Source organism: Misgurnus anguillicaudatus, chromosome 12 (assembly GCF_027580225.2).
Source record: "Misgurnus anguillicaudatus chromosome 12, ASM2758022v2, whole genome shotgun sequence".
Lineage (NCBI taxonomy): Eukaryota > Metazoa > Chordata > Actinopteri > Cypriniformes > Cobitidae > Misgurnus > Misgurnus anguillicaudatus.
Genome location: NC_073348.2, coordinates 7,097,010 through 7,117,084, shown reverse-complemented (window position 1 = coordinate 7,117,084; position 20,075 = coordinate 7,097,010). Strand labels below are relative to the sequence as shown.

Sequence of the window (20,075 nt, the reverse complement as noted above, 5' to 3'; positions counted from 1 at the left end):
AAAAAGTCCCTGGACAAAGGTAATGTGGTGGGAGCTGTATTTATTGACCTTAAAAAGGCATTTGATACGGTCAATCATAGTTTGCTTTTATCTAAAATGTTAAATTTTAATTTCTCAAATGAGGCAGTGTGGTGGTTTACATCTTACCTTCAGTCTAGAGTGCAGTGTGTTAAAGTTGATCAAAACATATCTGCACTATCAAACATAAGAATGGGCATTCCGCAAGGTTCTATACTTGGCCCCGTGCTGTTTAGTCTTTTTATAAATGACTCTTATAAAGTAACTCTGCACTGCTCAGGTGCCAGATGTCAGCTATATGCAGATGATGCAGTTATTTATGCACCCGCCAAGTCACCTGAGCAGGCTGCAGCTGTATTATCTACTAGTATGTTTGACATCCAACAATGGCTCATTCAAAATCAATTAGTTTTAAATTTCACAAAAACGGTTTCCATGTGTTTTTCCATTAAAAAACTTGATTTAAAAGGAAGATTTAATGTTAATATACAAAATAAAGAAATTAATCCAGTCACAGAATTCAAATTTCTAGGATTGGGTTTAGATCCGCAACTAAAATTTGATAAGCACATAAAGAAGATTTTTAAAACAACCCAAAGTAATCTTAACTGTTTTAAATTAATTAGAAGTTTTATACCGCACCAGGCAGCCCTGCTGTACATGCATGCCATGATTTTTTCTCATATATCGTATTGCATGACAGCATGGGCTCAAGCCACTCCCACTGCAACCAAATGTATACGTTCTGTATACAATAGAGCAATAAAAATAATGGACAAAAAACCAATACGACATCATCACTGTACCATTTAAAAAATATATAATTTAATGAATTTTGAGAGCTTTAGCAACTTTTGCTTTCTTAAACTAATTTACAAGTGCATTAATCATGTAGCAGCTGTGCCACTAAGTTCATTTATTGAGAGACAGAGCAGCACTCGAGTCACTAGGGGTTTTTCAAATCATGACTGTAAAATCCCATTTTGTAGGACCAGTTTTGGTCAGACAACCTTCTCTGTGAAGAGCTCCAAACTCTGGAACTCATTACCATCTGACATTAAGAATGTACTGGATTTTAATGTGTTTACTTCCAGGCTAAAAAAAACTGGTTAAAAACAAATCAAAGGTGCACTCATTTTTAACTAGTAGGTATGAGCTGTATGTATTTAAACCTTACGGGTAAATTTTATGGGTAAATTTTATTGTGTATGATTAGAGACATTAATTGTCAATATCTTGTTTATTTGTTTTAAATAAAAGTAGTATAGTATATGTAAATTCAATTGTATTGTTTTTAGAGCCCAACCAGGGACAGGAGTTGAAAATTAGCATTTGCTATAAACTTTTTATGCAGCACTTTAGTGATAAGCTTGCTTTGACACTATGTATGTTTGCATTGTCCCTGTCAAATAAATAAAATGAATGGATGAACTCCGTGGTAGAGCATTGCGTTTGCAATGCAAAAGGTCATTGTGGGTTTGAACCCAGGGAACACAAATACTGATACAAATAATAAGCAGCTTGTAATGCACTTTAAGTTGCTTTGGATAAAAGCGTCTCCAAATGCATAAATATTATATATACACATGATGTAACCCCAGGTTGACCACCGTGAAACATGTAGCCTATGCATTAGGTGGACGGCTTTATCCAAAGCATATACTTTTTATTAGTATGTGTGCTCCTTGGTTATTTAGCCCATAACCTCTTATTTCAGCCTTGTTTGTTTTATTTTTATGTATATACACTGTAAAACCTAACAGTGTAAGTCACTAAACGAAATGAGTTCATTTAACTTATTATTTTTTAAAGTGAATTTCACTTAATAAAAAGAGTGATATGAACTCAAAAACTGCAGATGATTAACCATAAATTAAACCAAATAAGTAAGCAACAGCCAGGACACAGATATGAAGAGCTAACAGGTAGGCTAAGCACTGCAAACTCTTTCAACCTTTTTAAAACATCTTTAAACTTTAAAGACATGTTGTTTGTCGTGACTCTACATTTTAATACTCACTCGGTTACAGTAATTTGTTTAATGTTGGACATACGATGAAACAACGCGACGTTGACACAGCAATTTTACCTCAGACTCATTTTTATCAGCAGATTGTGTGTTTCTTAGTAAGGACTAACTTTGACTGTCTGTCTGTTCTCAACCAAACGGTCATTCAAGACCTTTTAAAGGTAACGTTACCCCATTTATTCATTCATTAATTATGTTTTGAGTGCACCACAGTTGTGAAAAAATAATTCATATTTATGTGTTTCTTACTGTTTAGCACAAACATTTCTCGTGCAAGTTTGAATATCTCTCAGTGAGGACTAACTGACTGGCTTTCTGTTCTCGACCAAACGGTCATTCCTACTCATAAAAACCTAGTAACGTTACCCCGTTTATTTATTCATTTATTATGTTGTGAGTACACCACAGTTCTTTCAATGGAAAATTAATTCATATTTGTGTGTGTTTTCTTACTAATTAAAAGGTTTTTCACTCATAAAACCTTTTAAAGGTAACATTACCACATTTATTATGTTTAGTACACCACAGTTCTTTCATTGGGAAATTAATTCATATTTGTGTGTGTTTTCTTACTGTTTAGCACAAACGGTGCCCGCGCAAGTTTGAATCTCTCTCCGTGAGTAGCCTACTGACATACGGCCCTTCACTCATAAAACCTTTTAAAGGTAACTTACCACATTTATTTGTTCATTTATTATGTTTAGTACACCACAGTTCTTTCAATGGAAAATTAATTCATATTTGTGTGTGTTTTCTTACTGTTTAGCACAAGTGTGTACTGTTTAGCGCAAGGTTGAATTTCTCTCAGTAAGGACTGACGGACGGCCATTCACTCATAAAACCTTTTAAAGGTAACATTACCACATTTATTATGTTTAGTACACCACAGTTCTTTCAATGGAAAATTTATTTATATTTATGTGTGTTTTCTTACTGTTTAGCACAAGTGTTTCCCACGCAAATTTGAATTTCTCTCAGTAAGGACTGACGGATGGCCATTCACTCATAAAACTTTTTAAAGGTAACTTTACCACATTTATTATGTTGTGAGTATACTACAGTTCTGTATAGGGATGGGCACGAGTACTCGAACGTGGCATCGATGATCAATCACAAAAACGATGATCATGTGGCTTTATTTATTTATTGGGCCTAAAAAAAAAATTTGTTTGGTTCCGGTTTCCGACCGACCCTGCCAATTTATGTGCGACCCAAATTTATTTTATGAGCTTGGGGAAGAAATAATACACATTAAATAAATACACAAATAAAAAAAAATTTGTGGCGAACTATAATTTACCTTTTAGTACAGCACTGTTTTTGTAAAGCACGCGTCCTCCAGCAACAAACAAAGCAGCTACACAGTCGTTAACACAATAGTTCACAGATCGTTGTCGCCACTTACAAAAGCACTGGTAAAGTGGTAATTTTTGGTGTGCATTCGAGCTGTTTCGTGCACAGCAACGTGATCTTTTGCCCCGCCGAAAGTTGTAAATTACAGACAAAAAAAGACGAGCTGAACAACGATATGCAATTGGGCTTTTCTCTTCCAGAGAGCACAAACCGAGGCTCATTTTGTAAGTGAATTATAATATTTGAATTTATGGTATTATGACCAGGGCTTGACATTAACACCGCCAAACGCGGGTAAGATTTCGGCCGTAAGGCGGGTCTCTTTTCTTAAAAGTTATGCGAAATGATAAACAATACGCAATGCGACACTGGGAAACTACAACTTCCATGAGCATTCTGCACCCAGAGCAACGCACAGAGATCTGTTGAGAGACGCGCACGCGATCAGCGGGGCGTTGCGGACCAAAGCGTCACCTTCCAGAGAGCGCGCGAGAGCTGATGGATTTGCGAATGCACAAGAGGACGCAGTCTGAGCGCATACATACTTCGGGAAAGATAAAACAATTGCATGGAAGTGATTGATTAGATATAAATTGCGTGCACACTCTCAGTGCAAGAGCGAAGAGAAATTCAGCGCATATCTGAATGCACACGAAATCAAAAGAAACCCGCCATCGAGAGGTTCGCGCATCATTTTAATGTAACAATAATGCCCTCCCGACATTTGTCATTAAAAGTCTTAAATCACTTGTATCAGAAACCATTTAGCTTATAAAATACATCTGCATGACAGTAAAATTAATGTACATATCTTGACAGTATTTACTGCTGTTGTTAATAAATATTTAAAGTGGTTATCGATGGGTTTTGTGTTTATCTTTTCAGTTTAGAATTAGTGTTTCTTCTACACCCCTGTTCTACTTTTAATATATTCATTCAAAGTAAATCTATTTATGCCTTACTTACTAGCATGTTTTTCATGCATCTTATATGATCTATACTGATATACCAGCTATATACCAGCTAAATGTTGTCTTAATTCGGGTAGTCAGACTGCATTTGAAATTCAGTCTGCATCTAATTTAGCAAGTAAATTTGCTCGAATTAAAGTAATTTTAGGATGCCAAAGTCAAATTTAATCATATACAATTTAACTTTGGCTAGTACCTTTGAAAAACAACTAGCCACTTTGGCTGGTGAGCAAAAAAGTTAATGTCAAGCCCTGATTATGCTACAAAGAGTTCCACTTTTATACTTTAGCCACAGGCTCACGCAAGATATTTTTCATATCATACAGACAGATTCAACACCGGCCTCCACATATTGCGTTTCGTTATTTATTTATTTTTTTACTTTAAAACACGCAGTGTATTCGTTCAGCTGCATTTACTGTTCTCTCTCTCTCTCTCTCTCTCTCTCTCTCTCTCTCTCTCTCTCTCTCACACACACACACACACACACACACAATTAAAAAGAGATAATCCGTGGAGATCCGTGGTTCTGCGCTGCGTGAGACAAACACGCAATATGGCCAAAGTCACCTCAAATATATCCGCTATTCAATTTAAATATTTAACAACTTCCTACCTATCCCTTGCTGCCACTGTAAAAAAAATAAAAAATAAAATAAAATAAATTCCCTACCGACCCATGACCTAAACTGACAACCAACCGGAACCAAACTTTTTTTTTTATGCCTTGTGGATATGGCTGCATTGGATGTCTGGTTAGCATTACAAGCGCATGTGGTAGTAAAGACTGGGTCTGGAGATGCGTGTTTGACGTCGTGTTGAGCTATTCAGACCAGCGTATGACATCAGTAACGTGTTACCATGCATGATTCAAAAACAAACAGATAATTCCGCGCACCCGCCGTGCACGCGCCAACCCCCCGATCCGCGCAATGCGCGGCAAGTCGCCGATCCCGTGAAGCCAGTCACACCCCACATCACTGAGGCATTATGGTTTAAAAGGATGCCCTGATTTTCGGAAATACAGTCAGTCAGGTGCAAAAGTACAGCGCCGTCAAAAGTTCAGTGGGTTATCATCTCTTATACCACGGGTCTGTTGAATGCTGCATTCTGATTGGCTGAGAAATGTTCTATGGGTGTTGATTATTTTTCTGTAAACAGCACACCTAACTTTTCAAATGTCTTAAAAATAGGCACCAGAGCAATGTTTGTGGTAGCCGTAGTATAAGCGGAATAATTGACTCCGGTCCTTTGAATTATTTGAAAATAATGCACACCATGCATTACCACCTTGGTGTTGTTGGACTTTAAGGCGTCCATCTGCATGTTCATAATTAGAGGAAAGGCACGGTATTAAAATTAAACTATTTATTGATCAGATATGAAAAAGTTTTACAGCGCTGGGCAGTCTCAAGGCCACAATAGGCATTCGACTAACAGCCCGCATTTGGAGAAAACAGTTATTTATAAAGTATGTGACGTCGATCTTCTTCTTAGAATCTCCACCCACAAAGGCCGTTCCCCTCGTACATCTGACTCCATCACCACACACATAGACACACACATACAAAGAAAAAACTAACTGTTCTCCGCTCATCCCTGAGAGCCATGCAGTCCGTCACCTTCTCCCCAGTACTCCTCCACTTCACATATGATTGACTTCAGATAGCATATTATAATGCTTTCTTAAAAACAAATCATTAATGAAACATTCATTTATTCATAAAACCATAAGCTGTAAGATGAAAGTGATTATTATGTAAAACACATTTCAATATCATGACATCATTTCATTATTCGTAAAATTGGTTATATGAATAAGGCACACATTAACTTCTTTAGATAGATAAACACATATTACATCTTTTACTGCAATACTACTTCTAAGCAAAACACTTTAATCATTATTCAAAAAAAAACATCTGTTAGGGAAGAAAACACACACACAAAGAACAAGCGCAGGAGATTCTGTTCTTCCAAGTTGAGTTGCCATCCCCCCATTAGATTATTCTGTATGCAACCTTCATTTCATTGGTTAATACACATTTATCAAAGACAACATCTTATATTTATTACATCAATTATTCACTGATTAATACTGATTAAGTAAGAAATATATTGCATATTTTATCCTGTGAATATTAAAGAATTGGTTAATACATGGTTGTCTGTTTACTTTTCCCACTCTGGTCTCTTTCTTATCTTTGACAATTTCCAGACATAAATTCCTAGTTAATCCTTCTTGCATTTTTACACACACACCCAAGCTGGTAGCTTTCCACTCTCAAACTCAAACACCTCATTCTATGTAATAACTCAATGAATATATGAAACACACAGTGTTTGTAGAATAAAATGATTAATTAAAGAAATATAAAATGGAACAAAATCAATTTCCACAGTCCTTATTTGGACATCTTTATAACTTTAACACGTTTGGCAATCATCATGAAATGTAAGCAGTAAATATATAAAACATAATTATTCAACAACACAACAATACTCAATTGTTCCTGAATTGGTTAAATGCATTCATTAGTTAAACATACTAATTTTCACTTTCTCTAAATATAACATAATTATAAAGCAAACAACTTGTTTATTGAAACCATCTGTTCTGTGTGTTTTCCCTCCAGGGCTTTTTCTATAGCCCCCCTGGCTCCCACACACACATCAGTCACCCCCTCCTTGGTAACTTTCCACACACACAGACAACTTTCTTGTGGTCATCACAGAAAACATTGTTGTAACAATACACATTAATTAAGATTATAAGCAGCACGATTAATAAAACAAAATCAAATCCCACAGTGTGCATTATTTTCTTATTCAATGGCCTGTCGTCAATTATTCCTTACATATTTAAACATCAATGTTAAGAGATACCAGAGAGCCATACGAGCATTAACATTACATCTTGACTGAGGGCGAGTAAGGGAACGACACGACACAGCTAATCGCTAAAATAATAGCAAAAGACATAAAGCTGCTTAATGTTATGAAGCTTGTGCTTTGACTGGACGTGTTTAAAAGGGCGATGTTTATGGTGCACATCCACAACGGGAGTTAAACTTTCTGTACATAACTTAGTTGAAGACTTAGTTGAAGTCTAGCATTTTATGCAGATAGATGCACAATGTACATTTATGTTGTATAAAGGCTTACTATATGTAGAGTGCATCATATAGAAAGCGGTTTGTGCTTATTAACCCTTTAGTTTCACTTCATCACGCAGCTATTCCTGTTAGAGGTTTCTGTTAAAAACATTTAATTCATTAATAATCTAGTATGGTGTTCTGTCATAGTTTCTTCAAAATTAAGTTTATTTCAGTGTTTTTAATAAAAATATTTTTATTTTCACCATGACGTGTACGTCCCACCCCTTTGATTGCCCCGCCCCCAGTTAATCGAGTACTTGTTTTTCAGACCTATGGATTAATCGAAATGAAAAAAATTAGATAAATGCCCATCCCTGTTTCTGTAAGTGGAAAAGTAATTCATATTTGTGTGTTTTCTCCCAGGTTAGCACGAATGCATCCAGCATAATTTTGGACCTTTACCATTGAGGAGACTGGCTGACTGTTCTCAACCAACCATCATTCACACGCAAAAACTTTAAAGGTACCACATTGGTTTGTTGAAGTTGTTAGTATACCACAGTTCTGTAAGTGGAACATTTATTCATATTTTGTGTTTTCTCACAGGTAAGTATGAACACGTCTAGAGCAGTTTTGGATCTTTACCATTGACCATCACTAACACAACAAAAACTAAATAAATGTTAGTAAGTGGACCTATTCAGTTACTCATTATGCTGTGAGTACACCACAATTTTATCAGTGAAACAATAATGTTTGTGTTTTCTCAATGCTTGGCATAGACAATGTGACCCTGTGTAATTTGGAAATTTCATGGGAAAAGTGTACGTCTTAAAATTTTTTAAATGTTGTTTGAATTAAGAAACAGTACACTGATTTATTAAAAGTGTACAATACACTGAGTCTATTAAAGTCATAAAGTCACCTGGGTTGAGAAGTTCTGTAAATCAGTAAGGAAGTTAATTTTAACCCTCTGGGGTCGGACCCTTTTTGGACACAGTCAGAGGTTCTGACATGCTTTCACATTTGGTCTTTTTTCAGTTGCTTTAAAACACATTAATGGCCAATATCACATAACACTGTATTCAGCACAAACTGTGCTATAATAATATGTAAGATAAATGTATGTACATGTTTGTATTTTTAAGTAAATGATGTTTATGCGTGGTTAGTAAAAACAAGAAAACAAAAAGTTGCTGAAATAAGGCCAAGAAACACATCCTAAACATTTGTTAACAAGCAAAAGAGAGAGTAGAGAAGAGTAGAGAATTTGCTACAAAAAGATGTAAAAACCATTTAACCCACTCATTCACATGAAAAAATACATTGATTTAACTTTTGTAAGACACTTTTTGCTGTGTAAAGGCAATATGCAAGGGAGGGTCAATGGTCATGAATATTGATGTGTTTCACACCAGAGGAGACCCAACCCCCTAATGGCTCAGTGAGGAATGTTGGGACAAAAGAACTGTGACTGTGGGGAGACTTAAAGAGAAAATCTTTTGCTTGTAGTAAAAAAAAAAGGTTAAAATAAAGTACAAAATACTTTTTTAGTAAAATAAAAGTCTTATAGGCTTGCAAAAAAATGCTAAAAACCTGAACAATACAATAGATTTAAGAAGCTTTATTATAATTATAAATGAAGAAGCTTCATTGTAATTATAAATAATAAAGTAACAATATGTATACATGTAACAATATTCTATATGACCAGTACAATATGGCTCTAATTAAAAGAAAAGGATTCTAAATGGTCAGCTGTGAAAGTTTGGTGTGCATCTAAAAATACTTCCAAATATAAAAAATAAGGTATACATTTGTAAACCATCACACACTGTAACTCTTTGGGAATGGAGTTAAATGTTGTCGTGCCATTGTTCAAAACGTGCGGGTACCAGACGAAGTTGGTGTAGCAGACACATTCCTGAAAACATAACTTAATTAATATCATGTATTTTCAAAGTACAAAGCAACACATCAGTATTACTAATATTGAGAACTTTTTTTAATAATTAATAGGGGTGACCCCGAATAGTTGAAGATTCGATGCATCGGAGAAGCCGGATTCGACTACCAATCTCACAGTCGAATCGTTGCAGATGTGCTATGAAATGAGGATCATTCAATTTTGGCCGTATATGGGTGCACACATTATCTGATTTCACATATAACAGCTTTCTCCCAATATATTAATATACAGTATATTATTATAATGCTGCAAATAATATGTGATGTAGCAGCTTTCAATAAATATTTTTAAAATGCGTTAAATCCAACTAACAAAGCCTGTGATGGGGCTCCACGTCCATAAGAGGTTTCTATGTTAATAAACCATTGCATCTTTGTTTCTACATTTAAAAGACAAAGCTGGCAATTCTGGCAATACTTTCGTTTTTTATTAATTTCTTTATTTTATTTATAAATCACTCTGGGTTATCTGATTTATCTATTTGGCTTGTGTTTTGTTTCCGTGCACTTGAGGCATTTTGCACATTTGTTCTGCACGTTGTTACTTCTGACCTTATTTGATTTAAAAAATGTATTTATTATAAACGTAAATTCTGATATAATTTAAGTCTGTACATTTTGGATTGTTTTTCGTTCTATCGACGTTGCGCTATTGCGTTCTGGCCATGTTTGCGCATGCAATTTAGCCGAAAGTGCTATAGGTGCTCTACGTCTCATATTTAGAAGTTCATCGAACTAAACATTACAAAACGGATGTTTTTCGACGGGTATACGTTTTAAAATGTATTTAAAACCGAGTGGTTATCTATTATGGTCGGTGTTCACTTTCAAATGATAGCAAAGAGATTCCTGAAATAAATAATATCATCAGGTCTTTCTGTATCTAAAGTGAATACAGAGATGATCAAAGTCAAAGCAAGCAAGCATTTCTGTGCTAAACAATAACGCGTAGTGTCTATAAAATCATTAATTTCAGTGTTTTTCTTGTTATAAATTAACGTTTAATGAATTGTATACAAAGCTTAGTTTTTATCATTTACAGTAACAATCACAAATTATTTGTCATTTGTCTTTTTTTTGGTCATGGCTTTGACGCGCTTAATCTCCAAATTAAATAAAAATACTAAATTGTAGCCGGGGTTTCCAAGGCAGGATCACCATTGTTATTTTTTAGGTTTAGTTCTCAAAATGTTTTTTTTTGTGTGATGTTCTGTAGATCGTGGCATTAAAATGTTATGAGGAATAATTAAACAAATGTTGCCTTACATTTTACCTTATATAAATGCATCCACAGTCAAATATATACTGTTATATAACTCAGGCAGTAAAGCAGAAAATAATTGGGTACAGAGATGCGCTGTATATGTTTGTTAACAGGCCATTACCGGACATATTTATAGCTAAAAATTAACACATGACATATCTCCGGGCACATTTACAGCACATCAATACTAGGCTACATCGAAACATTTGCACCCGAACAGATACATGCATATGGTAAATGTAACTTTATGAATTTCGGGTTTGTTTCTGCATGCCCCCGTGCGAGTAAATGACGATGAAGCCACGTTACTAAAAAAAAATATTTGTATCATGTATTTTCGGAAAATACAGATATGTTTATATATATATATATATATATATATATACATCTTGTATTTTCCAAATTACTACGCAAAACATCAGTAAAAGTCTACTAATAAAACAGAAAAGCCCGCAAATGTGACTTACCCTTTATGAATGTCCGTCGCATTTCTGCAAATGCCCGCTGAAGAGGAGAGTGATGCTGCCACATTCCTACAAAAGTTTTTAATAATTAACATAATGTATTCTCCACAGTAACAAACTTATAAAGCAATACTAAGGCGGTAAAGCATAGTTGAGATAAGATAATTGGGTAGATAGATTCGGTATATCTTTGTTAACGGGCCATTACCGGACATATTTATGGCTAAACATTAACACATTACATATCTCCGGACACATTTACAGCACATCGATACTACATCGATACATTTACACCCAAACAGATAGTCGCGTAAACAAGACTTGTTGAGGCATAAACACTAGTCAAAATATATTCTAAATAGTGATATTGTTTTATGACATATTGTATATTTACAGCACACCATACAATCATACTGTTTAACGCATGATATATCCGGGCTCATTTACAGCACAATGTTACACCCGAGCAAATAAAGAAGCCTTATTGATAAGTCGGCATGGACACTATAGTTATAGTAGTGATATTGCTTTATAACATTCACATTACACTAATCAGCATACGGTTTAATGTAAGAACTATCATTTTGTAGGTAAAACTTACTCTTCAGAAATTATATCCTCAGCTGGATCAAGTCGCTCTTCAAAAAACAAACGTTCATCGTCGGAGTCCTGCTCTTCGTCTGAAGAAACAGTGAACTCTTCCTCGCTGCCAGGAGCATCTGTATAGCTTCCTCACCTGTAAAGCGTGTCATCTTCCCAGCGCGTTGATAAGTGAATGAAACTGTCAAAACTTGCTGCTTCTTAAAGCATTGTTTGGGGGCGTTGATCTTGTTTGCATAGCCCGCATCAGGTAATTTCCATATGAATGGCGCGCACAAGGTAGGTGGGGTCACATTAGCGCTAATGAGGTCGAGCCAGAAAAACTGTACCTCTCTTTACTTACATGTCGATTACACAAACAGACAATGAGTTCTTCAGATTTTAATTACATCATGTAAAAGTAGACATTTCAGGCTTTCTTTAGACATATGTATCATGTTCGTGTGACAAGTATTGGCGGAGTTATCAGTTCATGTTTGAAACGTGTTTGAGGAAAATGGTCAAGGAGACAGAGATGTCGAAATGTACTCCCTGTTTATTTTCTTTATTTGCCAAAAGCACACAGTTTTGTTGTTATTATGAAGGCACTCACATTAAAGTAGAGACTTCACAGTTTCGAATGATGTATTACATGTATGTGTATGATTATGAATGACGGAGTATTTTAAGTGGATGTCACAGGAAACAGGAAAAAATGTGTCAAAACGCGGCCCCGCGTTTTTGGACCCCAGGGGGTTAAAGGCCATGGAGTAAACATTTCTTAGACTTTAATGTACAATTATGGGTATGTTCAGTGGACGAATGCATTAAGTCAGTGGTTCTCAAACTTTTCCAACCAAGTACTAGCCTGACTACGTCAGACTTTGTACTTCCGTTAAATTTCATTACGCTACTGTACTCAGTCTGACATACCTCCCATTCAAACCGTTTTCCTCCCGCATTGAGACGGCCGTCAAATCAACGAAAAGAGGGCGGGCTGAGAGCCGTGATATAGACGCTAAGCGCCGAATGTATGGTTGTAGTTTGTAGTGGACATGGAGGCACAGAAAGCTATTTGCTCTGTTGTGGAGAACCGGCACTTGCCAACTTAAGCCCTGTTATGAGCCCAGTGCGGGTCAAAGTGTTGGTGTGTTGTTTTGTCTTTTTGTTTTGCAGGACGGTGTTCGAGTGTGTGACGTCATGATTGTGAGGACTTACACCTGTGTGGATGTTGGCGCCAGCGGATATAAGCAGTTCTCTTTTGAGTGACGTCGCTCACTCCCCTCGCTTCCTGTGCCGTCTTAGTTCCTGTTTAGTTGTTTGCTTTACCATTAATCCCTGTTTTATTATTTACTTTAATAAATGTAATTCATTCTTTCACCCTTACCTCACGCGTTGTCTCCTTCTTTGTGACGGTTTGCGAGCCGACCGTGACAGCCCGAACAAGAAAAGTGTTTGTGAAACATTTTGAATGGAGATTATGTTGTTGCCCTACTCCAGACAGGTTTTGGGAAAAGTTTAATTGATCAACTATTACCAATCGTCAGCGAGAAACTGTGTACAGCACAGCTTGACATGCACAACGATCGAGAAATCATGGAAGGGAATTTCATTGTTCACAGTTAATGGCGGAAACTTCAGACAAGCCCCTCCCACGAGAAGGAAAACGAATGTCAATTATGCCCAGCCAGACTCTGTCTATGAAGCGAAGCAAAATAGCAGAGGATGGTATTACCAGGCTAACCAAGTACCACCTCAGAAAATATTTCTCTCTTCAAGTACCACCATATTGACCAACATTTAAATATAGTTAACTTTTCACTTAAAGTTAAAAAAACAAAGCAGTTTATTTTAAATAAGTATATTTATTATTGTTAAACACTCTAAATGCACAGTTTGAACATCAATACTGCACTTACATACAGACATATAAAAAAAATGTTGGTGACAACTTACATGAGATTAATGTGATGGGTGTGCATGCCTCTGTGAACACAGTCCTGCGATGTCTGGGTCAATGGAGGTCAGCTTTAGTCTTAGGTTTGGCTCAGCATCCACACTGCTTCTGTACTTTGTTTTGTTTTTATTACAACAAACGAAGAGAAGCCCTTCTCACACAGATACATGGTCACAAAAGGAAGGAGAAAGCGTACTGCCCTGTCGGAGAGCACAGGGTATTCACTGTGCTGCTATATCAAAAAGTCCAACAATGTCTGCTTTCTGAAAGCTTAATTATTCATCACAAGGCAACTCTATCAAACTCTCCTGCTCAGCAACAGTTAAGTTCTCTGAAGACATCAAGAGGTGTTGATACTGAAAGGGTCTCTTATCCAGCTGCTAGCTTCAGCTTCAGGCATCACTGGGAAAAAATCACGGAACTGTTGTCTGAGCGACAATCTAATTACATCATCAAGCGTCAGGTCATTGTCATACAGAAAACTCTCCAGAGCTAGGGAAGCTGAAACATCACCTGTATTAACTTTGATTTCAAACAACTCCAACTTTTTCAGCAATGCATTGATTTTGTTCTGCACATCAAAGACATTAATGGAAAGTCCTTATAGTCCCAAATTCAGTTTGTTTAAACTTGAAAAAATGTCTGACAAGTATGCCAGCTGACTGAAAACGTCTGACAAAGGGAAATGTGTGTCATGTAAGAAAAGATGGACTTCTCTGTGCAATTTAAAAAGCCTCAAAAGAACCTTTCCTCTTGATAGCCACCTTACTTCAGTATGAAGCAAGAGTTGGACATGCTCACTGTCTATCTCCTTGCAGAGTACACAAAATAGGCAAGCATTCATCGGTCTGGCCTTAATGAAGTTCACAGTTTTCACAGCAGCGTCCAGCACAGATTTTAAGCCACCGGGCATCTTCTTCACTGCCAGCACAATGGATGCTGCAGTGAGTCCAGCATATTTCAGGAGCCACCTCTCGAATACGAGCTGCCACTCCACTGTGGTGACCAGTCATAGCCTTTGCACCATCTGAACACACTCCCACACACTTTTTCCAGTCCATCCCGTAAACGTGTCCAGTACCTGGAACATGTGCTCTGCTTTAGTTCTGGTCTCAAGTGACTGGCAGAACATAAAGTCTTCCTGAGCTGCACCATCATTTTCATATCTCACATAAACCAATAAATTGGCCAGATCTGCGACATTTGTAGTCTCGTCAAGCTGGAAATATTGACTATTCTTAATGCGCTCAATCAGTGTCTTTTTAACATCGTCGGCCATGTCTTTTATTCTCCATGACACAGTGCCGTTTGAAACCGGTGTTGTTACCGGATCAACTGGGGATCGTGTTATCTGGGGACAGGCGCGTGCATGCACGTAAATTTACCTGATTTCCCAGCCGATGCAGAGGTGGAAAAAGTAATAAAATATTCTACTCAAGTAAAAATAAAAAGTAAGTCATTTTAACTTTACTCAGAGTAAAAGTTACTTTTTTTTACTGCGGGAAGCAGTGGAGGGTTCTAGTATAGTTAAAAAACGACAAGGGAATATACATCTCAAACTAGTTGTGTTTAATTGTAAGAACATCTTTACAATGAAAGTGCAATAACAAAAAGTTAATAAAATAAAAAGCTTTTTTAAAGTAAGAAACATTTATGGAATTGTTTAATGATTTTTACATGTGAGTTATGCACTTTTGAAGGTGGTCAGCAGCTTGTAAATACAATCACTATAGTTGTAATTCATGTATTGCTGGTAACATACATTATTTTATTAAACTATATATAGTTTAAATGAGCATATAATGAGATGAGTGCCATGTCTATATACATTTGACACGTTTATTATCTTCTTACTTCCCTGACCTGGGGACCTGATGACCTTTATTCTTCTCTCTCCCGCGCGCGCTTTCTCTCTTGCTCTCTGCAATGTCTAATGCCCTGCGCATTCTCGTGGACGTTTTGAAGTTGTGTTTGACTTGATGCAAAACTGCTAGACCTCGGAAGATAATGCGCATGGTATTAAAAACGCGTCGTGCAATTTCATACTTAAGAACATGAATCCTACCTTTCATAGAAATGAAACACTCGCTTCGCGTCAGTGGAAAGTGGTCGCTTAAATATGACCAGGGGTTTCTTTCATAAGATTTGAACTGAGGCAGGTCTGCATTAGCGCGCCTGTCTCTTCTGTCTCCATGGTTCTTTTTGCGCGTTCCCCCGAGCCCCGCCCATTTACATCCGTTGCGCGTCTTTATCATCTTGCTTTTTAAAAAAAATTTACTCAGTAACGGATATGATTTAAAATGTAGCGAAGTACAATACTTTAAATAAAACATACTTAAGTAAAAGTAAAAGTACAGATTTTAAAAACTACTCAAAAAAGTTAAAATACACAAAAAAAGTACTCAATTACAGTAACGTGAGTAAATGTAATTCGTTACTTTCCACCTCTGAGCAGATGTTAGACAGCAGCAGATTTGTCATGTGATTTTCCACGAATGCAGGTTAAAAACATTGCTGACAATGTTATTTATTGTTGTGATCCCTATTGGTCCATTTCTCTCCTAGTTTACTTTCCCTAACTTTTTCAAGTATTTGATGCAGATGTTTACAAGAATTTGCGACAGGAAACCACCCATACTGTTGGTGTAATTATGTGTTCGTGCAGCGCTGCGCAGACCGATCGGAGTATGATATCCAAGCACCGTTTTAATCGCTCTTGCGGTACTTATATCATAAGACGATTTGTCTGCGCCAATTAGTCAGGGACTAGACTAAACCGCCCCTATGTGTGAGCACCTTTGTCACTTTTTTCCTGGAAAGAAGCTAACGTTCTAGTGTTTATCTCTTTCTCTGATACGATTGTTTATGTGTTCTGTGAAATTAAAGACATAAACCTTTTAATTTTTAAACCAATGTTGCTGGAGAATTAGTCAATTAGAACATGACAATTAGCTGTTTTTTGTGTTTGTTTGACTATAGTGCTGCTGACATAGTAGCCAACTGAAAAGCTATATTTGTGCATTTAAGAGATTAATGCCAACTTCATAACCTTCAATTAAAGATTTTGGGAAATGCATACATTCTTTTACAATGACTTCTCAGAAACATTTCATTTAAACTTTTATTAACAAACTTATAAGCAGATTTTAAGACAAAAACCATGAAACAAGTATCAAAATGAAGACAAATAACACAAATATTAAAACATGCTTCAACAGCACACTGGGCAGTTGTATTTGCCAGCTGTGGAGGGTTTGCCAACGCAGTCCCAATGGAACCACCATCCACATTCAGAGCATTCAATCTGACAAACAAGAGGCAATGCAGTTAGGACATGTTAGGTGAAATGTTACTTCTGTTTACAGTCCATGTTTTGCTTACCCATTGGTCTATTGGTCCTTTGTTTGAATCTTGCTCTCCACAAGAGCGGCACAGTTCTGAAAGGTCATCTGTAATAGATGTAATAAGCAGATTGAACAATAAAATAATATGGGGAAACAGTAACAGGATGTGTAGAGTATCAAGGATGTGTATGATTGATTGTCACCTGTTTCTCTTAAAAGCGTTTTGGCAATGTCCCTGCGCATCAACACAATGCCTTCATTTGTAGAAAATGTAAATTCATCCCCCATAAGACCTCTGCTATCTGATGTAAACATAACTTATGTTTTTGATGCAAAGTCTTTGACACAATCATATAAATGAATTTGAAAGAATAGATTAAACTGTGCATGCCTACTTTGCAAACAAATGCACCACAGGATGTAGAGTCTTGCTGGATAGGATGCAGAACTGTGTGGCATCCCCACTCTAAAATGTCCAGACCTCTCAGCTTCAGGAATGACCTATTAAATCAAAAGTCCACCTGTCAGTAGCTATTATTTGCTTAGTCTTGACACAGTTTTAATACTTGCCTCGTCACATCCTTGCAATAGTTAACTGCAGCATGTGTGGCACCAAAAGGGTCAATATATATAGCCTTTCCTTTTTTTTTTTTTTGATACATTGCCTTACTAATATTCAGGATTCTTATGAGTTTTCATTACAAAATAACATTTACCCTTTTTAAGCCTTCTTGGCTTCCTTTCCAGATTGAGCTCATTTGAAAGGAATCAGTGACATATGCCTTGCTTTCTCCAGACTTATTTAATCGTTTCCTAATATTGTAAAGAAATGCATTCACAACCTACTCACAAAAGCAAAGAATCATATTTATAGGATCAGTACAGTAACTTTAAAAAATATACATGACTACATTTTATGTGTTTAAGTATTTTTTAAACTCAGTTTCCAGTTTTTTTGCCTGGTGCAAGACCCATCAGGTTTTTAGAATAAAGTTTATAGGGGCCCGTTTTACTCTACAAAACACTTTGTTTATTGTCGTCCCATATATCATTTATCACTATGGAAAGAAACAGAGTTACAAAATAAAAAATTGAGTCCCATTAGGTTTAAATATGATAAGTGTTTACCTTGGTCCTCTGTCAGATCCTTGTAAGAGGAAAGTAGGCTGGGAGGTGGAAGGCTTGGAGCTGGAGGTTTCCATTTTTTGGGAATGTGGGGTTCGGGTTCCACATACTTTTTTAAATGGTTGGTGTTAAATGTTAAAATTTTTTTGCCTTTGGCAGAAACCACATCAACATTTTTCCCTTCAATTCTTACAATTGTATACAGATGTGGCCTTTAAAAATGCGCGTTTCTGAGAGCAGAATGCCGCGAGCACTTCCGAAATTCTGCGAGATCCCGCAGAAGGGTGGTTCGGTGAGGGACGCAGGAAATACAAAAACCTGTAGATGGCAGTCATGTTTCATGTAGGCCATACTGACGACAATTTGTGTGCTTGACTTCATGCTGAGCGTATACTGTATGATATTGAAGTAACATGACACGGATTTTCTGTGTTTAGGCTATAGACTTTGATGTCATACAAATGCACGCTTTTTTGGCGAACATTTCGTTGGCGAAGTTTTCTTTTGCCAGTTACATAAACTGTCCCATATTCTTCATCCGACTCAAACGCGCATCATTTGTCTTATTATTTTCCGTGTACTTACAGTAGAAGAGACGTGATGTATGATAACTGAGTCTTATAACAAAATAACTCGAAGACCTTTGAAGAGACCGAGCGCATTTACGCAATATCATTAACTATCTAATTTTACATTTAGTTCTTTTTTTGCATCTGAACGTTTTAATAGCTTTGTGTTGCGCTTTTCTGCATTACTGAACGGTAGGAATATAAGTAGAAATATAAGAAAATATAAGTTAAGCGCGTTGTGTGTATTAATTATAAGCTTTTGGGAAATTGCACCAAAACTAAACGTGCACAAAAACATAAACAAGTAATTTAAATAAGCGAAAAATCTTTTTTTATGAGCTCAAAATTTTGAATATAATGTGCTATTGCAAAAAAATTGCCCAACTCTAAAGGAGAATATTCATCTTTAAAGAAACAAAAAAGTAATGTACTGATAAGCATTCGTCATATATAATATATATATATATATATTAGGGATGTGCCCGAAGCTAAATACGTTATTCGGAAGGGCACGGATAATGGCTTTAAAACGAATAACGAATTCATCAGAATAACAGAAAAAATAATAGGCCAGACATAATCACGTGTTTACTGGAACAGCTAAATTATAAAGCCCTTAAAGCACATATAATATGTGTGTGAAGTGAATGAGTGTAATCTATAAAATTACATGAATGACATTTTCTGCGCGTCCCTTATTTGGAAACGCGAGATGTTTTGGAATTAGTTTTAAAACGCTGCTAATATCAAACTTTTTTTAATCCAACTGTAAAAAATTACCCTTTTAGTTTTTTATATTTTGTTTAATTACACAAGACCAGAAAACCTTGATAAAATGCTGCGCTCTGATAATAAAATATTCGTTAATAACTCCGTGTCTCCGTGACTTCGGTCAGATGATCTTTTAACTAGTTTAAGTTAAAGCCAGCTTCATTGTCAATCTAGGTGAATATAAAATAAACAAGTAAATAGATAAAAATATGAAAATGTACCATTTTAAAAGCAAAATTTATACTGAAGATTATTATGACATGACTTGCAATTAACATAAAAATAAAGTTAGTAAATAACAACTGAAACATTTGAATTACATCTTTATAATTACCTTATTGTTTAAAATCATTTTGCTTGTTTTGAACCAAGTCAAATCTGACTTTTAAATAATAGAGCATACTGTTATTTAAAATATTAAACGAATATCTGATTATTTATTTATTTAGATAAAGATTAATGAGAGTTTTTTTAAACAATTCGTTCTGTTCGCGCAAACGCTGTAGGCTATGGACATATTTAATAATGAGCTTAGCAAGTTTTTGTAATGCTTAATATGCTTTCG

General features: G+C 36.1%; 1 protein-coding gene and 2 long non-coding RNA genes across 3 annotated transcripts in view; 1 reads left to right on the top strand and 2 right to left on the bottom strand.

Annotated features, from left to right (window-relative positions):
• Positions 1-7,027, bottom strand: part of LOC141368977 (zinc finger protein 618-like) — a 115,847-nt gene extending 108,820 nt beyond the window's left edge. The window contains exon 1 of the mRNA XM_073873846.1: positions 6,016-7,027. The gene's annotated coding sequence lies outside the window, so the exon portion shown is untranslated. The remainder of the gene's footprint in view (positions 1-6,015) is intronic.
• Positions 2,797-8,120, top strand: LOC141368978 (uncharacterized). The gene is made up of 4 exons (XR_012372389.1): positions 2,797-2,898; positions 2,989-3,068; positions 7,893-7,992; positions 8,076-8,120. It is a non-coding gene; the product is annotated as an uncharacterized lncRNA (long non-coding RNA).
• Positions 8,121-9,076: 956 nt separating this feature from the next.
• LOC141369149 (uncharacterized) lies at positions 9,077-12,502 on the bottom strand. Its single transcript, XR_012372715.1, has 3 exons — positions 11,767-12,502; positions 11,169-11,234; positions 9,077-9,393 (listed from the first exon to the last, which is right to left on the bottom strand). It is a non-coding gene; the product is annotated as an uncharacterized lncRNA (long non-coding RNA).
• Between the last annotated feature and the right edge of the window lie 7,573 nt (positions 12,503-20,075).